The sequence below is a fragment of the Rousettus aegyptiacus genome, unplaced genomic scaffold (genome assembly GCF_014176215.1).
Source record: "Rousettus aegyptiacus isolate mRouAeg1 unplaced genomic scaffold, mRouAeg1.p scaffold_m13_p_4, whole genome shotgun sequence".
Taxonomy (NCBI): domain Eukaryota; kingdom Metazoa; phylum Chordata; class Mammalia; order Chiroptera; family Pteropodidae; genus Rousettus; species Rousettus aegyptiacus.
The window spans coordinates 31,264,423-31,286,616 of NW_023416307.1; the positions used below are offsets into that span (position 1 = coordinate 31,264,423).

Below are 22,194 nucleotides of genomic sequence, written 5' to 3' on the forward strand. Positions count from 1 at the left end.
AGGACCTGTAACTTGCACGTGCTTTGCACGGCATGGCATGAAAACTATGTGCCCATTTAACACTAGACAAGGGAGGATCTTGCTGCTATTCTTCATGTAACTTGAGAATGCACAAGTGAACCCTGGGTCTCTCCAAACATAGGCGCCAAGAAGCAGAATATAGTGTATAAAATGTATTTTTTTAAAAAAAGCCAGCATACGACAGAATCCAAGAAAATTGGCATATCTGCTTGCCATTTGAAGAATCGAGTACTGAAATATTTGATATTTCAAGTAATGAAAGAAAATTAGGAGGAATTTGGTTAGAATTTCTAAGCAAATAATCACAATACTCAGTTTAAAGAGACGTGTGGATGCTCATTTTCAAAAACTACATTGACTTCTTTTCAAAAAAAGCCACAGGCTAGAAGATCATCTTCAGTTGAACTTGATTCTTTTGTCTTTAATGACACAACAGGTATTTCCATTAACTGTGTGGTCTCAGACCTACATTTGCTCTGGTACAGACGCATATTTCAAAACTGTCTGGTGGAAAATAAATTGGAAGAGTGCCACTCTTCCAGTGTTTAATTTCTTTAAATTTGCAATTCAAGCAGATGCTCCCAACCAATACATATGCAAGAATGGCTAAAGGTTGCGAGAAAATGGTAATTAAAAATCATCCGCATAAGGTGATTCATTTTTGTGAATGCCAACATTAATTTAATCAAAATTGACTGGAGCACACATAGGAGAAAGGTCTATCTTAAAAAGAGACCGGACAGTGGCTGAGTTCTAAGGATTGGCCTAAATCACTAGTGTTTGCTTTAAGAAGTACTTTTCTTTTTCCTTTGTAAAGTCATGAAGAGGGCAAGAATTACCAGGTAAGAATCTACAGTTGCCTCTTCAGTAACCCTGCAGCTTCCAAAGGCCTCCAGAGGCAGTCAGCTTGTCCTGCCAGTTTGAATTTAGTCACAAGTCCTGTTTGAGCATACCTCCAAATGCAGTCTAGAATCACGAGGAGGGCAATATAAATGGGGCAGGAGCCTAGAGAGCTGCCAGGGTTGACAGAGAAAAAGAAAGGGAGGAAGAGAAGAAAAGAGAAGGTAAAAGGTAAGGAGGAAAGAAGGATAGAGGGAGGTTAAGAGAAAGGAGAACAGGAAAGAGGAAGAAAGGAAGGGGGTTCCTTCCACAAATTAGATCACTGTTGACAAAGGACTGTGGACAGGAATTTTACAAAATAAAATACACAAATAATCTAAACTGCTAAAGTTCCAGGAATTGTCATTTTACCACACTTTACAGAACGTAACTGCTCAGGAGAGAAAGGATCCATAAATATTTAGAAATTTTACAAAAGCCTACATTAAGATCTAATGCTTGGGAGCATTTTAAAAAAATAAATAAACACGCTTCTGGAAGCATCTCCCCCTCTCAGTTTCCTTTCATCTTCTCTCAGAGTAAGGAGAAATGAGTTTCACTAAGGTTGCTCCCACGGTTCTGTCACCTAAACACACAGAACAGGCCCGGGCTCCTGGTTATCTGAAACACCTATTTAAGGTTCTCAGTCCTCAATCCAAAGTCCTCCTGCAGGTTTAGAATATAGCCCATCTCCACCACACTTGATGAGATTTGCCAAGTGTCTAATCCAACCGAGTTGTGAAATCAGGATGCTTACATGAGAAAAGAGTACAGGAAAAGAGTACATTTTACACAAACGGAACCAAATAGAAATCTGGAGGAAAAAAACTTGAAAAAAATTATAGAATGCTTTGAAAAAAACTTCCTTCCCCTAGCCTTCGAGAAACCAGAAGCCAATGTCGTCCAAGTTGAAAAATCAATCCAGCTTAAGTTAAATTGGCTCCTTCTGTTCTTCAAAGCAGATGATTATCATTTAACTATTCTCACTCAGAGTCTGTTCAGAACAGCCTGGCCAGTGTAAAATTCAAAAACATTTCACTTTCAGATTGCTGTTTAAAATGTCTCTTATAATGACGAGCCTAGACACGGCAAATGGCATTTTCAGCTTTACTAGACTTTTTCTAGTGGTAAGAAGCTGGCGCAGATAAATCCATGTTATTATTTGTTGGGATGCTGCTTAACTGTTTTTTTTTTTTTTTCATTTTTAACAATTAGTAGAAAAAGTATTATTCAGGGTGTAAATTAGAATCTGTGAACAAACCACATTGGTGTTATAGTAATGTTCGCCCTCTGTGGAAGGGGTGAGTCACTGGGTAAGAGTTGGTAAATATAGAATTGACAACTTGCTTAGAGGAGCCAAAAGGTTCTCTGAAACACAGCCAAGCGTGGGTGAGGGGGCCACTCTCGTCACCTGGCTTGCTTCAATACAGTACCAAAGGGTTCCTGGCTCAGCAGGTTCAGAGGGAAAATGAGGGGCGAACCTCTTCCAAAATGAAATATGATCCAGTAAAGAGAGTACATTCAATTTAGCAGAAGTCAGACACTCTCAGGTCTAACTTATTCCTTTCCCCATTGGCTACATGGTCATAATCTGAATGTTCCAGTCATTGGAGATGGTCCTGAGTTCAAAATTTTTTTCCTTTCAAGGCAAGTCTCTGGACTACAATGTACTAGTGAAGCAGTAAACTGCTTTGTCTTCATCCTTCTGATTCCAGAGACTAAATACTTATATGGCAATTGACCTACAAATAATATCTCCTCCTGTGGATAAAGTACAGTGTCATCCATGAGGTAGGTACTGATAATTATTTAGTGACCAAAATCTTCAGACAGGCCAGGAAAAATAAAGGTAATTTTTCATACACATGATATGTAACCAACCTCTCTACGTGTCCATTTCTTCATTTGTGAAGTTCATTCATTCATCTCATAAATTTCCTGAGCTCCCGCTACTTATGTTAGGCTCTGAACTAGGGGGCTAAAGATTCAAGAGTATGCAAGACAGACATAGACTACTCAATTGCTCCCTGCCAATTTCGAGACCTTGACAATGACCATGAACCCTTAGCTCTCCTTCCCCTCTTCATTAAAAGAAACCTAATCTGACCCTTTCATTGCACTGCATTACAGCCAGGACTACATTCTGGGGAGTCCTCCCAGAAGACTGTCTCAAACTTAAGCCTGATTTGGAGTTGGTTTGCCTCTGTTTAAAATACTTCCTCTTAAAAATACTGTGCGACAAAGAGTCGCTCCTCGACCAAAGCATAGTCAGCCTTCTCTGTGTCCTGTTTCCAACTGGCCTTGACTTTTGGACTTCCATGTCCATCTTTATATCACCCAGTTTTAGCAAGAATATTGTCAAGTTGGTATAGATGGACTCCCCATCCTCAATATCTGATCACCTTCCTTATCTCCCACTGCCCCTAGGTACTATCTGATCATTCTGGACTGCCTTTAGCAAGAATCACATTAGGTCAGTTAGCAAGAATTACCCTACCTTTTTAGTAACTTTCCATTCAATGATCCCCCACCGTGCTCCTTGCCTCTAAATCCACACTTGTTCTTGTTGCATTTGGAGTTGAGTCTAGTTCCATAATTAGGTCTTTTTTCCCTACTGCAATAGTCCTGAATATAATCTGTTCTTACCACTTAACTACTGTGCAGTTCTGGTTTTCTTTGGTACCAGTCAACCAAACCCGAACATAAATTACTATAATCACCCCATGAGATCTAATCTTAAAGCAGAGACCAGCTGCGGGAAGGAATGAAATTTTCTTTTGGGAGAGGGTAAGAGGGAAGGTAAATTGCAGGAAGAAGACCTGGGCAGTGTGCTACCAGGGGAGGCACTGGGCAGGCCAAAGATCTGAGCTCCAGGAAGTAGGAAAGAGGATTGGATGAGGGATAGAAAAAGGGGGAAAAAACGGACTGTGCCAGTGACCTTATGGCTGGCAGCTCTCAAAAGTGCCTCAGGAACTAAAACAATGGTCACTAAGTGGAATGATACAAGTACAAATGCATGGCTATGTCATGGCAATTTATAATTTCCAGAAGTATACTTAACCCATGAGTAGAAAATCTTTGCACGGTAGTAGAACTCACATTTGATATAGCTCACTCAAGTTACCAAAGTTTTTCTTTTGACATCTCAACAAAAAAATTTCAGGATTATTCAAAATTCAGTGAAAAAACCTCAAAAACCTGTAACTAAAAGTACAAAATGGCTATATTTTGGTCATTTGAAAAAAAACTATAATATTTTACATTGAAAGAGTAATACTTCTGTAATTTATTTAGAGTTATCTAGTGTAATGCAGACATGCATATTAAACACTCTCTATTTCATTTCATCCGACTAAATGGATAAATACATTGTACCATCCAGACACACAGTTGAAACATTTCCCCGAGTATTCTTTAAACACAATGCACAAGATTGCAATGGCATCATGACTGATAAAAATGACAAAGACACTGTTAATCAAGTGAATAAAAAGAAATGGCATGAATAATTTATGTCAATAATATTTGTAACCATACAAATTATATATTGATGTTATATTGGAGTGCTTAGTATTTCAGCTAACATACATCACACAATGCTTCCCTCCCCACTTCAATATTTAATTTCCTTAGAAAGCTTCGATTCAGTGGTACCACTTAAAACAGAACATGGTTACAATAGCGAATTTTTTTTGGCTGTCTCAAAACGTGATTTCCCCATTATTATGAAATAGTCAGTCTACGAACCACAGCCACAGCTGGTGTTCTTTCAGAACTTCCTACATGAAAGACCACTGAAATGGCCTATGCAAGGGAGATTGGAGTTCCACTTTCCTTCATCGTCCAAGAGAAGGTGACACATATGACCATCGCTGATGAAATGGTCTTTTCTCCCTCATGTATCAAGGGCAGAGTGAAAACATTTAAAGGGAGGGGCACCTGAAGCAACACTGCCAAGCTGGAGGCCACGAAGATTTTCTTTTGTTAACCTGAAATATGTTTCAGAGAACTTCAGGAACACTGAATATCTAGAAAGATTTCGACTTCTCCCTCATCTCTGAGATCAATCATCTACACCGATTCCTTCATCTCAATAGAAAACACACTCGCGATCATGCACACATTTTCACACGTGCACACATCCACACTTACTTTGAGAGCTTCAGTACCTACTTGGAAACTGTGAGGATAATTATTTCTCCTTAGCTAATCCCTTCTTTCCAAGTTTGGAAGGAGCCACTCGGGTATTGCCACAGTTGGGCTACGAGCCCACCGAACTGTGAGTCCCTCAAGGGTTGGAGGCAAGTGGCTCATGACAGTGCTCCCATAGCATCCGTGCTATTTAAAATGCTGTTTGGGTATTAAATTGAAGTGGATTCTTAATAAAAATTAACTCCCTCAGGAAAGAGCTAGAAGGTAGTACTACACCTTCCTCCTTGAGATCCTCTCTCTAGTAATACAGAGATGAAATATATATATATATATATATATGTATATATATGAAATATATATATATGAAATATATATATATGTAAATAATGCACTAAAGAGTGTATATCGACATGGAAAGAAGCCAAAGAGAAAAACCCTACTAACTTCTCCAAAAACTCGCATCTCCTTAGTGAGACATCCCCACCTAAATATCACAGTCCGAAATGATGGTAAGGTTCCTGCATGTTGACACCAATGGGAAAGAAAAGATAAACTAGCACCATTTGCTGGACCCCAGTTGCCATGCTAACACAAGCATCATTTACAGAACTGACTTCGACTTTGCCCCATCCCACCTCACTGGAGCCATGAATAGTGTCAGGATAGTCAAAGTCCTCCCGATGGGGTTCTGCAGGACAAGATGTGAACATCGAAGTTTTCACTGACATGAGAAGGCAACTGCAGTGTTGGCCTCTGGGGAAGTCCAGGACCCCAAAGCCAGGCCTTCAGCAGGTGGATTTCCACATCTCAATTATGGACTAGACCTCTTGTTATGAGTTGCGAAGGTGCCTCTTCTGACACCCTACACATGAAGACACTTGGGGAGCCAGAAGGAACAATTACTGAAGTAGCTCTTACCAGGCTGAGAAGGAAGAAGCCAGACAATTTTCTTGCTTTTACCCTGAGTTTACTTAATTTTTTTAATTTTGTGTCGATTGCTGTTTGCTTCCAGTCTTTGATAAAGTATCTTTAAACCATTCCAGCCATCTCACACCACGAACCGCTGATAATAAGACAAGTATTCAATATCCATTGTCTGTCTTTGTTGTAAGGCATAGACACATATTTCTAGCCAATCAAATATGAATGGAAATGACATGCAACCCTTCCAAGCTTGACCATAATATCCTACCAATGTGATTTCTCTCTTTCCCACCCAAGTCCTTTCTCTTTCACTGGACTGATGCAGATAAGCACTGCAAGAAGTAATTTGAAAATGAGAGAGTCACAAAATGGAAGGAGTTCAGATACCTGCAGCACTTCTTGAAGAAAAGCTGCTCTTCTTACAAGAAACACCTGTTTTGGACCTTAAGCAAGAATTAAACTACTGTCATATATGAGCCATCTAAAAGTTTGTTTTAGCCACTAGTGTTAACTAGTACACTCGGCAATACTTCCCATTATCCTGTGTCCCTACTGAGGATTATGAGTACTCTGGAAAAAAATTTCCAGGCAAAGCTAAAGCAGAATTTAAAAGCACGTATTGGAAATGAAACTCCACACTCTTAGTTCACAAAATGCACTCTTGTCCTTTTGATCTGTTTGCTTTTTGAGCTCTCACAAAGAGTGTTTTGTTGCTGTTACTTTGTATTTTTTTAAAGAATGACTTTTAGACGAACTGCTCTAGATGAAAATAAGGAGAAATTAGAAGAGATTCCAAGATGGTCAAGGACATCAGATCAATTATCCATGCCTTGCGAATTACAGTGTGCTTTCCCTATAATTTGTTTGCATTTATGCACAAATATGCTTGGATATTAAATGATAGTTAAAAATTAATAAAACAACAATATATTTTTAACTATGCCTGTATCATGTTAACAAGTTGGAAGTCCATAAAAGATTTTTATAAGTTGTATTTTGACTGTTTCCACATCTTATCAAAAAATCAGTTTACATTTATTTACGTAACTGTGACAAAAAGTGGTAACATATGAGTCTATTTGCCCAATTTAAATATGTCCCATTTTGCACTGTACTAAAGTTATTATATATTTGTACTATATTAAATATATTTGCATATGGGTTGGTCTGGCAACCTTAACATATTATCATAATATATTAATATACAATAGCATACTATATTGTCACTCTATTATTTTCAAAACCTGCCTTACCTACAGCACTAGCTCATCGGTGCCCCCAAGGGCAGTGATTATGACCCATATATTAAGTGATCTACTACATCTCACACAGTGCCATCCTATGGTGTACATCGAATGAGTAAATACATAGGAAATGTAATTGTCCAGGGACTCCTTAGAAGTCTGATGAGTCCTTCTTCCCTTTCAAGACTTGGATGTACATCATTGAGGTGGGACCTTCTAAGGCCAGGGCTGTCACAGGAAGCCATCTCCAAGGAGTCACCAGCATCTATTTATGGAGGCCAAATTTGAGTGCTAGACCATGGGACAAGAGTAGCTTGTAGTCAATAGAATTATGCGCATTTTGGCTTGATAACTGCTGCCTCGCTTTTAACCATTCTCCTATTTCCCGTTGCAATTTGGTTTAATACACACAATAGCATAGTCTGTGCTCAAAGACTCTCCCCCAGAGAAAAGCATTCTGGCTAAATGGAAACACCACCACAACTGGGACACGGGTCACCACTTGGATGCTTTCTCACAACTGCAAATGTGTTTCAGGTTTCTAAAGACAAGACTGAACAAGTTTTCTGAAAAACCCACAAGCACGTAGAAACTGATGATATACAGTGCTCTCATCATCTCTTAACCAAATAAGGGATATGGATGCAGAGAAATGACTGTCTCACATTCACACACAAGGCAACGGGTTCCAGTGTAATTTAGCTTACATGTGACATGCCACTACCAGGAATTTATCTGGGAACCTTGGGTCTGACAATTTCTGAGACTTGCAGAAATGCTTAGAAAATTACCTTCAGTTAAAAAACAAAGCAGAAGCCTACAACACTTTAATCACATTTTTACCCTGGGATCCTCAAAACTTACCATTTGTGTATGTGTTACTCAAAGAAGAAACTTGTTATTTAATAAAAATGTGAGTAAAGCCTAAAGAAATTGGCAAAAGAATAATAGAGACTTGCTGACAACTGACAACAAGTGACAGAAACTATGTTTTGTTTTCTCAGGAGGGAAATCAGAGTGAGAAAATCTGTGAATTAACAGTTCGATTTACTTTAAACTTTCATGAAGAATCCTTGAACATCCATAAGACATGTCTTCCTAAGTTGCTGAGCACAGACACTCCAAACACCCAATTTCTCTCCCTCATTTTGCAGAAAATAGATACAAACACACAGTAGTCCTCCTTTATCTGTGAGGGATATCATCCAAGACCCCAGTGGATGCCTAAAGCCACGGATAGTAATGAACCTTATATATACTATGTTTCTTCCTATATACACATACTTATGATAAAGTTTAATTTATAATTAGCCACAACAAAAGATTAACAACAATAAAATAGCACAATTATAAAAATATACTGTAATAAAAGTTATATAAATGTAGTCTCTACTGTATTGTACTCACATTTTTTGTGATATGAAATGAGGTGAATGTACACATTATGACACAGCTTGAACACAAGCACTGCAATGCTGCTGCAGTCTGATGGATAACTGAGAGGACTACTAAGTGACTAATAGGTGGGGAGAAGATACAGCACGGATACACTGGACAAAGGGATGATTCGCATACCGGGTGAGACAAAGCGGGATGGTGTGCGATTTTACCACGCTTCTCAGAATGGCTGGAAATTGAAAACTTTTGAATTGCTTATTGCTGGAATTTTATATTTACTATTTTTCAGATCTCAATTGACCATGGGTGACCAAAACCGGGAGTAAGGAAGACTACTATATTCATAAGGGACCAGAAAGAAATGGAAGAGAAAAAGTGAGTTAATATCTTCTGTTTTCAACAGTGCCTCGGTCTGTGTTAAAGGTGAAATAAACACCCGAAGGCCCTATATCCCGGAGGGAGACCAGTCAGTGAACATTCTTTAACACGAAGAGAAAAGCCTCAACAAAGTAAAAGGCACACAAGAAACATAAGCATCCTCATTTCAATTCTCTGTAATTCTCAAGAGTTAATTTGGGATGTCTGAAATTTTCAGGACCAAAAAGCAAGACATAATCATGTGTAGGCTACTCTGACTTATCAAAATACAATTTATTGTCAAAGCTATGAATAAACTTATTCTCTCTCTTCGGTTGCTTGTAGAGACTGAGGTCAAGGAATGAAATAACTGATAGCTATTTAGTTACCTAGCAAATAAGGAGCTACTCCCTCCAGCCTCCTGAGTCTCTACAGGCATCACACAAGATAGGAGGAGAATATAAAAAAGAGTGAAGTAGAAGGAATGATTCTATAATGTAGAACAGAAATGTGGTCCTCGCATCCTGAGTATCAATTAATTCTCACAGGTAAAGGTTAAGTTGGCAGGCCAATCCATATGTGGCTATAAAATGGACACTAGAACAAAATATTGTCTAATAACAATTCAAAACAATATTGTGACATCTAATTGACTGCACAGTTGATCTTCTCTCCCTCAACCTCACTAAAACGAGAGTTAAAAGATTAATATGGCATAAATCCACAACAATTTTTTTTCAAATGCAAGGGGCCCTGAAAAGGTAAGAGATTCAAACAACTGTCTAAATGTCAGAAAGAAGATGGAAGTGTGGCAATGAAACATGGTAGAATCATCTACAATTCTCATCGAAGGATGAGAGTGAGTTGTGGGGCAGGAAAAGAAATTATTTGAAAGCCTCTATGTGTGCCCCCTTCATCCTGCCACACAACATTCTCTTTCTCTCATCTCTCCCCTCTTTTCTCTCCACCAACCCAGACCCCGCCCTCCAAAAAAGAAATCTGTATAAATCTTCTGTAAAGAAGTTGAAAGGCCTCAGAGAAAAAGACTCCTCATAAAGTCCATGGAGAGTCACAAAGTAGTTGGTTAATGACCCTGCTCTTAATTATAAATGGACAAAGAGCACAAGCAAAATAAATAAATGGGAAAACGAATGTTCCTGGAGCAAATATAAATAAAATAGGCAATAGAAAATAACTTCCAATATCTCAAGAAAATCAAGAAAATATATCCATAAAACAAGAAAAGAATGCTATAGAAAGGAATAAATAATTAGCAAAAAATCCTAGTAATTAAAAACTACCTATAAAATTAAAAATTAAATAGAAGATAAATCGATAAATATTCTCATTTCTCATAAAATCAGGACTTAATTTTAGAAGTTGAAGTCATCACAAAATGTACCTTCAAATAAAAAGAAGAGGGAAAAAACTCGTCCTCTATGAAGGAACAGAAATCAGAAAGAAACAGAAATCAAACTTTTCAGAATGGAGCCTGGCAGGCTGAAGACAAAGACGACAAACAAAACAGAAAAGTCACTCTTTCCCTCTACCCCATTCTTACCATTCACCTTTCTAAACTCTAGCAATGGAGTGAGAGGAAAACAATTTTCATCTAGGATTCTGCAGAATTCCATGGAATGAAGACAGGACGATTTTGGAGAACCAGTGGCTCTGAAGCAGGAAAAGTTCACAGTGACAGGTGAGCAGCAGGAACAGAGAGCAGAGTAATGAAGGACCCTGGTGAGGGGGAGCTGGGGAATAAGGGCATAAAACTTAATTTTGATGTGGGACTGGCAAAAATTGAAATTGAAATTAAAGGGACAAAAGGGCGGGAAAAAATGACATTTGGAAATCCTATGAAAATAGAAAGCTATATAAATGAAATATTATGAGTCTTGTTATACAAAAGTATCAAAAGGAGTACAAGACTGATAAAATCCTAATTTTACAAAGCAGGGAATCTAAAAGATACTGTCTATTAGTGAAAACTTATGGTGCATACTTTTGAAATGAAGTTTTAAATGAATATTTATTACTGTAACAAATAGAGAAACAATAACCATATACTTATATTGCAAATATGGGCAAATGGGCACATGAGAGTAACACTGAACTAAATTCTCATCTATCTTAGCAGAAAGTTAACAAAAGTCTAAAAGTAATAAATTAGGAAACAATAAAAGCCTTTACATTGAGATATGAAGGCAGTGTACAGCTAAAAGGCAAGCAGTTACTTTAGAGAACTCTTTTAGGAAGAGTAAATAGGTTTGGTGGGTTTAGATGTCTGTTGGCATTATTTTTCTTATTGAGGTTTAACTGACATACAATATTACAAGAGTACAACATAATGATTCAATATTTGTATATATTGCAAATGATCATCACAATAAATCTGGTTAACATCTGTCACCATACATAGTTACAGAATTTTTTTTCTTGTGATGAGAACTTTTTTTAACACCAAGTTGAAAATTTTTATTTTGCTAATGTGCAAACAGAATATAATAGTTCACTTTCTATGGTTTCTACACACTTAACCACTGGTAACTTCTATAAGATGCTATGTCCTTAACAGTTGAGATGCCTGATCTCCTGTGAGGGCCCAACTTGCCCTCCTTTCTATGTACAGAGTTAATTCCTTTCAGAAGTCTTGTCAGATGTTTCTTTGTTGGTCTCTCCATGTTGCTGTTTAATTTGAAAGATTCCATTTTCTAACTGCACAATAATCCTTTCAATCTCATAATTCTTACTGACCAGGGATATCCAAGTTGACTCCACTTCTCTTAATTTAGGTCCTGCTGTGAGTTGCATGTTCTTTTGCTGCCACTTTAAATCTTGAATATGTTTCCTTAACTTCTGGAGCTCTTTCTGTGCATGTTCAATCATATGAACTAGATTTTCATTATATACTTTCCGGGCATGGCATCCATGCTGTGAGATTAAAGATTCTCGATTCGAACCACTTGATGCTCTAACTGGGCCATAGAATTGTTTATACATTCTTGCCATGCAGTAATGTAATTTTCCTAACGAGAGGAAGGGGCCGGAAGTTTATATCATTTCACAATGAGCAATTCAATTGGTTGCTGAGCAGCCAATCTTTCAAATTCATCTCATTATGTCGGTTTTAAATGCAGCATAATCCGGGGCTGTCAAGTAGCTCAGATAGGTCTTAGTAAGTCAGTATCTGAGAGTTTCCTCCTCCACCAGCCTCGCAGCCGCTTCCCGCACACTAAGCGCTTCATAACCTTGGTCAAAATACAACAGTGCAACCACCACAATTTTTCTAGCCATCAAACCTGTACCCGCCATTCTTAGGTTTGCCTGAGTTTTCTTGAGAACTTTTAAGATCTATTCTCTTAGCAATAATTTTCAAATCTGCAACACAGGATTATTAATTATATTTACCAAAAGTCATCCCTATGACTTTTTTTACCTTTTGACTCTCTTCACCCATTTCACCCATACTTCCAACCCCTGCCTCTGGCACTCTGGCAACCACTAATCCATTCTCTGTATTATGAGCTTGTTTTTTTTTTTTTTTTTTTTTGTCTTTATTTCCTTCTCTTTTTTTTAGCTTTCACATGTAACCGAGATCATGTAGTATTTGTCTTTCTCAGTCTGACTTATTTCACTTAGCATAACACCCTCTAGGTTCATATCTATGTCATTGCAAATGGCAAGATTTCACTATTTTTTATAACCGAATAATACTCCACTGTATATGTATACACATTTTCTTTACCTATTCATTCTTTGATGGACACATAGGTTGCTTCCTTGGCCATTTTAAATAATGTTGCAATGAACATGGGGTGCATACATCTTACATTAAGTTAGTGTTTGGATTTTCTTCGAATAAATACCCAGAAGTGAAATTTTTGGATCATATGGTAGTTCTACTTTTAATTTTTTGAGGAACCTCAATTTCATTTTCTATAGTGGCTACACCAATTTACATTCACACCAACAGTGCACAAAAATTCCCTTTTCTCTGCATCCTTGCCAACACTGCTTATTTCTTGTCTTTGTGATAATAGCCATTCTCACAGGCATGAGGCGATAAATCATTGTGATTTTGATTTGCATTTCCCTGTGGATTAGTGATGTATCTTTTCATGTACTTTTTGGCCAACTGTATGTCTTCTTCAGAAAAACTTCTATTCAGATCCTCTGCTAGTTTTTAAAATTTGATTGTTTTGTTGTTGTTGTTTTTCCGCTACTGAATTATATGAGTTCTTCATATGGTTTGGATATTAACCTCTTATCAGATACATAATTTGCAAATATTTTCTCCCAAAATGTCTTCTCATTTTGTCGATGGTTTCCTTTGCTATTCAGAGGTTTTTAGTATGATGTACTCCCACTTGTTTATTTTTGTTTTCGTTGCCTTTGTTTTTGGTGTCAAAACCAATAAACCAATAAATCATTGCCAATCAATCATTGTCAAGGAGCTTACCACCTATGTTTTCTTCTAAGAGTTTTATTGTTTCATGTCTTACATTTAAGTCTTTAATACATTTTGAGTTAATTTTTGTGTGCAGTGTAAGATAGTGGTCTAGTTTCATTCTTTCGCATGTGATTCTCCAGTTTTCTTGATACCATTTGTTAAAGAGACTGTCCTTTCTCCATTCCATATTTTTGGGTTGTAAATAACTATACATGCCTGAGTTTTTTTCTGGGCTCTTTATTTTGTTCCATTGCCCTATGTGTCTGTTTTTATTCCAATACCATACTGTTTTGAATACTACAGCTTTGTAATATAGTTTGAAATCAAGGAGTGTGTTGCCTCCAGCTTTATTCTTCTTTCTCAAAATTGCTTTCACTATTCAGGATTTTCTGTGGTTCCACGCGAATTTTAGAATTACTTGTTTCTATTTCTGTTAAAAATGCCACCAAAATTTTGACAAGGATTGCACTGAATCTATAGATTGCTTTGGGTAGATGGACATTTTAACAATATTAATTTTTCCAATTTGTGAATATGAAATATCTTTCCACTTATTTGCATTTTCTTCAATTTATTTTGTCAAGGACATAGTTTTCAGTGTATAGGCCTTTCACCTCCTTGATTACATTTATTCCTAGGCATTTTATTCTTTTTGATGTAATTACATGATTGTTTTCTAAATTTTTCTTTCTGACAGTTCATTATTAGTGTATAGAAATGCAATAGGTTTTTGTATACTGATATTGTATCCTGCAACTTACCTGAATTCATTTATTAGTTCTTACAGGTTTATTGTAGAGTTGTTAGAGTTTTTTATATATATATAATATGTTATCTGCAAATAGTGTCATTTGTACTTCTTTCTTTCCAATTTGGATGCCTTTTATTTATTTATTTTTCATTACTAATTGCTCTGGCTAGGATTTCTAATACTATGTTCAATAAAAGTGGTAAGAATGGGCATTCTTGTCTTGTTCTGATCTTAAAGGAAAAGCTTCTGGCTTTTCACCATTGAGTACGATGTTAGCTGTGGGCTTGTCATCTGTGGTCTTTATTGCATTCAGATACATTCCCTATAACCATTTCATTGGGAGTTTTTATCATGAATGGATATTGAATTTTGTCAAATGCTTTTTCTACATCTATTGAGAAAATCATATGATTTTTACCCTTCATTTTGTTAAGGTGGTGTATCACACCAATTGATTTGTGGGTGTTAAACCTACCTTGTGTCCCTGGAATAAATCCCAACCGATCATGGTGTATGATCTTTTTAATGTATTTCTGACTTTGGTTTGCTTATGTTTTGTTGAGAATTTTTGCTTCTATGTGCATCAGTAATTTTCCATCTATGCTCATCTGTAAGTTTCTTTTCCTGCGCTATTCTTTCCTGGTTTTGATCTGAAGGTAATGCTGGCCTTGTAAAATGATTTTAGAACTATTCTCTCCTCTTTCATTTTTTTGGAAGAGTTTGAGAAGGATTAGTATTAGTTATTCTTTATATGTTTGGTAGAATTCACCAATTAAACTATCTGGTCTTAGGCTTTTGTTTGCTGGGCATACATTAGCATTATTTTGATTTTACAAAATTAAGTTTTAAAAAATAGTATTGTTCTCAATATAAAATATATCATCAACTTGCAAGATAAGTTTCTGTGGGCTGGTCTGAGAAACAAATGGTCATTTGTAACAAGTGTTGACAAACTAAATCTGGTTCACTGCTTGTTTTTCTAAATAAATTTTATTGGAACATAGTCACACACCCATGTCTAGGGCTGTTTTCTGCTACAACAGCAGAGTTAAGTAGTTACAACAGAGATGGTACAGCCAACACCACCTAAAATATTCACTATTTGGCACTTTACAGAAAAGGTTCACCAAACCCTGATTTGTAACACTGATTTTCTGGGAAAATGCTATCTACAGTCAATTTGATTTTTAAAGAAGAGTCAGTTTCTAAGTTGCAGACTGTCTCTTTTATCTGCATAGCTCCCCTGAAAGGAACAGTTGTGCTCCAAGACTCGAATTTAATGTTTTTTTTTTTTTCATTTGGGGCATGTAAAAGGTGCATATAAGATCTCTGTCTCTGTTATACAGTGATGAGAAGAGTCTGTCATTATACTGTAATTCTCCTGACCTTTCAAATGACAGTAAGAACCTGGGCCTTGTATTTTTATTGCTACATGGTAGACGTTACCTGTCAAAAAAAAAAGAGCAACCTTTACATGCTCACATAAAAATAAGCTTCTGTCTGTACCTCAGCGTGGCTATTAGAATGATGCTTATCAACATCAACTAACTCAGTATTTTAGCCCAAAGATCCAGCAGCTGGGCATTAAAACATGTATAGATACTTTTTTTTTTAATCTATACTAGTCTGAATGCCATGTCCTTGGCCTTTTTCATCATAGTCCTCTAAATTGCCATATTACCTGAAGGTAAATCCAATTTAATATAAAAAATAGGAAAAGAAGTAATGATCTACTAGAGAAACCATTAAAAAATATCAAAAGTCTTCTTAAATAGCAAGGGCTAATTTTGCCTAAATTGTGTATTTAGAATGAACATCAAATAATAATACCTCTTTAGTATTAACTGGTTCATAGGAGATCTTCCCACATAGAATCATTTGATCTTCAAAAGTATTTGTGTTTGTAACAAAAACCTTTATTCCATATCAGGGATTCTCAATGGGTGTGGGATGGTATAATACATAGGATTCATGGCCCTTGGAACTGTATCAAAATTTCGGGGTAGAAGGAGACTTTTTAAACTGTACTTACCCAAGTAAGTGAAAAATATTACTGTATTGATCAGAATCTGTTGCAGGGGGGAAAAGCCTTCTAGCAGCATGCCATAATTTTTAGTATTTGGATGAAAAGATTATATGTAGACACTAATGAACAAAACTGCATATAACTAGTAAAAATCTGATGTATAAGCCAATGTTGAAAGAGGAACATTAGCTTATTACCTCTGGCTTAAAAAAAAAAAAAACTAATTTGAAGGTATCTACTAAGACATATTTTTAATAGGAGATTCCTATATATAGTGTTTATATTTTGCTTTTTTTCATCTACTTCATTATTATCATATCTCATCATGTCCATAAACATAAATCTCTATCTATCTTTAGGTGTATGTCAAATTTTTCTAGAGGCAGAACTCCTAGGTCAAAGGGCTTCCATCTTTTTAAGACCTCCGATAACATCACCTAAGTGACTTCCCAGGAATTATACCAATTTGCTCTCCCACTACCAGTACATGGCTGTGCCAGACGGGCACCCCCTTGCCAACTCCAGCTATTGGCATTCATTTCCATAACTGCTGTTTTAATGACTCTCAAAATGGTTCATAATTTGGTCAGGGCTTCATCTGAGCTGCTCTCTCCAAGGCAGCTGTTAACTGCACTTAACATCTTTGTCATCAGCAACAATAATAATGGTGGTGGTGCCAATAACAAGCCACTACATTAAGAACAATATTGTTGTTCTAGCATTTCACATATATTATCTCATTACAACAACCCTATAAGGGTATACTATTATTATCGCCTACATTTTACAGATAAGGAACCTATGGTACGGAGAGGTTATATAAATTGCCCAAGCCTGCAGAGCTAATGAGAGTTAGAACTAAGACTCAAACCCATGCAGTTTGGTGCTAGAGTCCTTCAGAATCAATCTTCTAATAGTCCATCCATTATAAGGAAAAAAATTCATAACACTAGGGATATCACCACCCATTTCTGCCCTTAAGAAAATACAGTTTTTACAGTTTTATAGATGTGAGCTTACTTAAATATAATTAGCCAAGTACTTCCCCATTTGAAATCTATGCCCTTTTAAATAAGAACCTATGACCTGCCTGTTCATTCCTAGATACATGGCACTTATGGATAGACAGGGGTTATCTCCCTGTATGACACCAATCAATGGGCCACATCCTTTAGCCTTGCACCTTTTGGATGGCCTTAACCCTGCCCAATATCCAGATAATCACATGGAGGTTCAAGTGAGCCTCAGCAGCTCTCACAACTGCTGTGGTTCCATCTGATCATTGTAGATGAGACTTTTTAAACAGGGTGACAAACTCTCGGGTTTTAAGAGACAATAGAGCATCATGTGCCGGGTCCCCACTTCCAGTGTTCACCACTCAGGAGTTGTGTGTCCTCAGATCAGATGCTTATTCTCTGAACCTCAGTTTTTCATCTGTAAAGTGAGGATAAAAATATTTACAGTTCATTGGGCTGATGTGAGGAAATGCTTCGCACTATGCCTGGCACACAGTAAATTCTTGATAAATAGCAGTTATTACTATTTCCAGATGTTTGTAATGTTAGCTCCTTTTCTTATTCCTCTTGATCTCACCTTAAGAATTATCATAAGGCTAATTGGTGCAAACTGTATCTAAATAAAAAATTGCCTCCAAGAGAACAATTTCCTGGGGATGTATAAAAAGATGAAATAAAAGCATTCATCACTTTAAAAGGAATTAATATTAACGTATAATATTATATTTTCTTACTATCAGATCTATAGGCTCTAGGTTACTGTTACTATAAATTAGGGCTAATACTTTCATACTTGTTACCCAACAAATATTAGGAATCAATACTGACATAAAATTTATTAATGTTGATATAGTTAATTAACATAATCTTATACAACAATTACTGTAAAAACAAATAAATAGATATTTCAGGTTAACTTATTGCTGACTGTGGCTCAACAGAAATAACCTGGCAACATCTAGAGTAGTCAGTAAAATAGATAGTGCTGAGAACCTACTGAATAAATAATCTTGGCCACACTTCCAGGCCGTCCCTCTTTGAAGAAACTAGGAAGTAATAATATCCTTATAGAATGGCATAGCATTAAATACAAATAGATCCTATCAGTCATTGGGAAATACAATATTCCAGTTAAATTGAGACAAACTAGGTCTGGTTCCCAAATTTTGCTTGGTTGGGAGCTACTTCCTATTTCCCTGTGCCTTAAAAAAATAAAAGTACTCTGAAGGTGAAACACGGGAACAGATGGGAAGAGAATCAGGAGACAGCCTCCCATGCCTTTTCTCATATGAAAAATCTAACGTCAGCAAGGAATAGAAATGGAATTATGCAGTGAATAAGTTTTGACCACATCAGATCACAACTAGAAGTTTCACCAGGGTAGCAAAGTATATATAAGAACTGTGCTTTCAAGATAGGTATAGATTCAAATTCTCATGCTGCAGTTACCAGTTGTGAAATCATGAGTAAATTATTTACCTTCTTTTAATCTCAATTTCTTAATCTGCTAAATAGAGATAGTAACAGAACCTACCTCAGAAAGCTATTGTGAGAATTAAATAAAGCAAAGCATTAAAAGTCCTTAACATAGTACCTGGTCCAAAGGAGCAAATGTTATATTTTAAACATCATTCATATTTCTGATATCCCAATAGTTAACACTGAAACTGCACCAAGTATCCATTCTTTTGCTCTCTCACACACACATATACACATTTATATACATCTCAGACAGCCCTCTGGATCTTGCTATACCTGAAGGTCAATGAGAGCAATGTTTGCTGCCATATTACAATTAAAAAACTGTGACTGTGAGAACTGGCATCCTGTCTCCTACTCATAGCACAGACATGAGATGTGGTCTACATACAGAATGAGCATTGTGGCTAAAAGAAATCATCCAGGCCACGATTGGCTCTTCAACTCTGGTACAGATTTAAATCTTTGGTTATCATCAAAATAACATTTTTCTTGTGGCATCAAGCCAACATCTCTCATCTCAGTGAATTACAAAGAATAGAAAGAAGAGCCAGCATGAGTATTTATAGGTCACTGACTTGGGGTAGAGCCAAAAGTACTTTTTAAACCATAACTGCCAAAGGAAACTATCTGTAGGTTCTCTTAATGGTATATGGAAGCTTTGTAAAATAACAAATAAAATTGAAAAGGAAAAACAGAGTAATCAAAACAGTTAAACTAAACTGTTTTCTGAAGCTTGTGAACAAATTATATAAAAATCTCAAGAAAGGGACTGAAACTATTTTCTTTCCTTAAAATTCAAAGGAGAAATTTACAGTGTAAAACTCCAAAAAAGAGGAGTGAGGAGTGACAGTATCAGGAGGTGGATGGAACTCTAATCTTGCAGCAGACCTGGACCACTGCTATTCTTAATTATACTAGCAGAATGGTGTAGGTAGCTTCTTTAGAGGCTGGGATCCAGCTTCTGTCACCTGTAATATGAGAGTGGAACCTTGGTATATACACCCCCTTTCTACAATACCGTCTTACGAAAACTTACGAATAAGAAAATAATTGTATTTAAATTGTGTAAACTAAAATTTTTTCATGGATTCTTATGAAGGAGAGGGGAAGGGAGCTAAATTTTATACTAACTTTTAAAAACTCTCATGTAATGTTAGCAACTGACCAAATTCTCCTTGAATTGCATATGTACAAGAAGGAGCTAAGAAACCATATAGTCTTCTGAAACATTTCCTGGATTCTTTCCTCTTTTTCCACAAAAATAGAACTACCCTTTTTTTTCTTTCCTTTTTCCTTTTTGCTGAGACATGCAGATTATATAGGAAATTTAGCAACCAGACTGATCCTATGAGAAATCCAATTGGATAACTAAAGGAACTAGATCCCCAAAATTATTAACGTAGGAGAATTTCAAACTTTGGTGCTAAAGCTTCAAAATAATAACCATCACCATCACTGAATGCTCCCGCTTACCAAGGAACCGAGGAGTTCAGTTTCGCTGACTACCAATTAAAGGCTCTAACAAAGAAAGGCTTCTTGGCAGCCAAACAAAGTTGGCCATCCAGGAGAATCCATAGTTCTTGCCCTCTGTAAAAGGAGGACAGGAAGTAGAATCCCATGCAGCCTAAAAGAAACCTTATAGATCCAGGCCTGTAGGATGGGCAGCTGAAGAACAGGAATCCCCACCACCCAAATAGGGTTCTGGGAGCCATGCACCTCAACAGCATTAATTAGTTCCCAGAGAAGTGCCTCAAGTGACAAGAGGAAGCCAGGCAAGTATGATGGTGTATGGGAATGCAAGTGGACTGATCTCCCCAGAACTAATGAGGGTATTGCCTCTCTGCCATGTTCTGGCTCTCCCACGATCCCCAAAAGTTCATTCAGGTGGATGTAATTTTGGTTACTTGTAAGATGGAGTTGTGGGATAACTTCATTCTGAGAGGTTGAATGGATACTCATCTCTCAGACCAAAAGTTTCTACGTTTCACTAATATTTGCTCATTATATGATCAGAAACATAAGCATCCCTTCGGAACTTGTTCATCAATGCAAATTCTCAGCCCCACACCAGACTTATGAATCTGAAACTCTCCAGAAGAGAGCAATTTGTGTACTAACAAAGCCCTCCTAGGGATTCTGATGCACACTGACTTCTGAGAACCCCTGGGCATTCTAGAGCAACACAATAAGCTTGGAAAACAACAAAGGCATGAATGTTAGGCAATGGATAGGTACATAAGCAGAAGAAACTCTCTTGTCCACAGTTGGCTTTCACTCCCAAATTATTTTACTTAATAGCTCCCCTTTGCAAAAAAAAAAAAAAAAAAAAAAAAAAAAAAAAAGCCCTCTCACATGCAGAATTCCATAATGAGCAATCTATTGCAAATAGCTAGTCTGGAAAAAAATCCTCCTGCCTTTGCAGTTTCCCTCAATATCACATATTATTTACATGGATCTGTCTTTTATAAATTTTTTATAACGCCTCAAGCAATACAAATCCTCCACAAACTCTAGCTAATATGGACTACTACAATAATAAGTAATTTGGGGAGCAAACACTCAAATTAGTAAGGTTTGGTTTCCTGTAGATTACCAAAGGGGGAGGAGGTGGGAGGGAGAAGAACTCAGATGAAATGTGCATTGACTAAAAGGCAGAAAGGAAGCAGAAAATGTATGCTGAACAGATGCCAAGACTTCGCCACATGCTTACAGTAAAAGAAATGGAGAGCAGAGAAAGTTATTTTTAAAAATTTCTTTCCTTGAGAACTAAGTTAATAATAGTCTTGCTTTAAGATATTAGGTAAATACTTCTTTTTTTCCAATGGAAGACATTAGGCAAACAGAGAATATTAGCATGAAATATGCCTTAATTTAAAAGATACAGATGATTTATCTTCCATGGACAGGAATCACCGGTCTTCAATGACAAAATTCAAACAGATAATTTTTTGATAAACCTGTTTTCTTTATCAGCTGTTGATAATGTATTATTTATACCCAAGGCTGGGACAAACACATTAGCCATTGAAATTCTTGAGCAATACCCAGGTTGCTGAATTTGTTGGCAATAATAATGTGTGTTAGCCTGCCTGACTTTAACTGCATTTACTCAAAGAGAAAAGTTGATGAGAAAGCAAGAGTGAAGAGATGTGATAGAATGGAAAGTATTGAATAAATAATTATTAAGAAGCACCCACTTTCATTTTCAATCTATTCATTAGATGTTAATATAATTAATCCTCATTCTTCCATTTGGCAGATAATAAAGCTCTAGCCCAGTAGTTCGGAACCCTAGCTGTACATGAGATTTACCTGGAGAGCTAAACAACAACAACAACAACAACAAACAAACAAACAAAACAATCTGCCACTCTACTGCAGAACAACGGATCACAGTGCCCGCAGATGAGGCCCAGGCACTAGTGACTCTGGTGCTGTATGATGATTAAGAAATACTGTTCTAGGAGAATTCTTTAGGAAATCAACTTGGAATA

General features: G+C 36.7%; 1 protein-coding gene and 1 pseudogene across 6 annotated transcripts in view; both read right to left on the reverse strand.

The window, feature by feature from the left end:
- Positions 1-22,194, reverse strand: part of TNIK (TRAF2 and NCK interacting kinase) — a 350,899-nt gene that overhangs the window by 179,502 nt on the left and 149,203 nt on the right. The gene's annotated exons all lie outside the window — the stretch shown is intronic.
- LOC107515854 lies at positions 11,363-12,544 on the reverse strand (annotated as a pseudogene).